Below are 2,094 nucleotides of genomic sequence, written 5' to 3'. Positions count from 1 at the left end.
ATCTTTTCTTTTAAACCGTCACCTTATCTTTTATCTTTCGGTATCTGTTTATCTCTTGCTTATAAATTGGATTTGCTTTAATCTAAGTACAAACAAAGTCCATGTGGATTCGACATTCGGACTTTCGAGTACTTTACTACTTGTAATAAATTGGTGCACTTGCCAACTAGTTAAATGTTTTTGGCGTCGTTGCCAGGGACTTTGTTTTTCGTACTTGATTATTTGCATATTCCAATTTTAAAACAATTAGTTTTCACTTTTTATTTTACTTTTTTATCTATTAATTATTTTTGTTGCTTCATTTTATTTTTCAATTTTTTTCTTTCTTTATTCATTCTTATTTTATTCTTTTCTTTTTTATAAAATAAAAATATAAAAAAATATTTAAGTTTAATTTTGTTTATGTGATAATATGGACGGTAGTTGTTTCTTTTGTGAACAGTGCACATTCCTTCTTTGAAGAACGCATCATGGTAGAAGATCATTCACAGATGATGATGCTAGAGGATTACTCTAGTCTTATTATACCTCAATACTTCACCAACATAGCCAGACTAGAGGTGTAGGTGGCCAACATCTCATATCCACATTCCTTCATCCAGTTGATTCAAGGGAATCTATTTCACGGCCTACCAAGTAAAGATTTGTACACACATTTGGCCACACACATCACATTTGCAACACGGTGAAGATAGCAGAAGTGCCTAAAGACGCCATCTGCCTCAACTTATTTTGTTTCTCTTTGGCCGATAAAGCAAAAATATGGCTTCGCTCGTTTAAGGGGAATAGCCTGTGGACATGAGATGAGGTGGTGGAGAAATTCTTAAAGAAATACTTCCTAGAATCAAAGACCGCTGAAGGGAAGATGGAAATCTCTTCATTCCATCAATTCCCTGACGAATCCCTCAGCGAGGCACTCGACCGTTTCCACGGACTACTCAGGAAGACTCCTACACATGGGTACAATGAACCGACGCAACTGAACATCTTCATAGACGACCTACGACCACAATCAAAGCAACTACTAGATGCATCCGCAGGAGAGAAGATCAAGCTAAAGACACTGGAGGAGGCAATGGAACTTATAGAGAACATGGCGGCTAGTGATCACGTCATCCATCATGATCGCACATATGCCCCAACAAAGAGAAGCCTTTTAGAGCTCACTACTTAAGATGCCACCTTGGCACAGAACAAGTTGTTGTCCCAACAAATAGAAGCCCTAACAGAGACCCTCAGTAAGCTTCCTCAACAATTACAAGCGGTAAGTCCTTCTCACTCTTCTTTTATGTGGGTAGAAGGATGTCACACATGTGGAGGAACACACGAGCCTGAGCAATGCATAGTCCAACAAGATCCTTCCAGAGAGGTAAATTACATGGGAGTACATAATCGCCATGGATTCCAAGGGTACCACCAGGGAGGACCATCAGGATTCAATCACGACCCACCAAGATTCAATCGAGGGAGGACTTTTACACAAGGTTCAAGCTGGAGGAGTCATCTAAGGAATCAGTACAACAAGGAGCACAAGAGTCAGTAGGGGCTGAGTCATCAAGAGAAGCCCACTAACATAGAAGAATTTCTAATACAGTTCATGCAGGAAACAAGGTCACATCAAAAGAGCACTGATGCAACAATTAAGAATTTGGAAGTTCAAATTGGCCAATTAGCTCAAGCAAAAGCTTAAAGGCCCACTAGAACTTTTGGGGCCAACACAGAGAAGAACCCAAAGGAAGAGTGCAAGGCAGTTCTGACCAGAAGCCAGAAGAGAGCACAAGAGGAGGGTGAAGTAGAAGAAGACCAATCTGAGGAAGGAAGGATAGATAGAGATGAAGAGAAAGAAGGAGAAGGAGAAAAGAAGGAAGAGGAAGAAAAAAGTGAGGAGAAAGCACAACAGTGGGAGAAGTACTCACAAGTAGAAATTCAACAAGAAAGTATTTTCCAAGTCAATACCCCTCCTCATCAACTGATTGTCAAGGAAGAAAGGCATAGAGAACATACGAAAGCCTTAAGTGTCATTCTTTCCTTCTCTTGCAATAACGTGGAAGGTGCTTCCAAAATACACGAGATTCATGGCATCTTCAGCAAAAA

Source organism: Glycine max, chromosome 12, assembly GCF_000004515.6.
Source record: "Glycine max cultivar Williams 82 chromosome 12, Glycine_max_v4.0, whole genome shotgun sequence".
Classification (NCBI taxonomy): Eukaryota; Viridiplantae; Streptophyta; class Magnoliopsida; order Fabales; family Fabaceae; genus Glycine; species Glycine max.
This window is presented reverse-complemented; position numbering follows the sequence as displayed.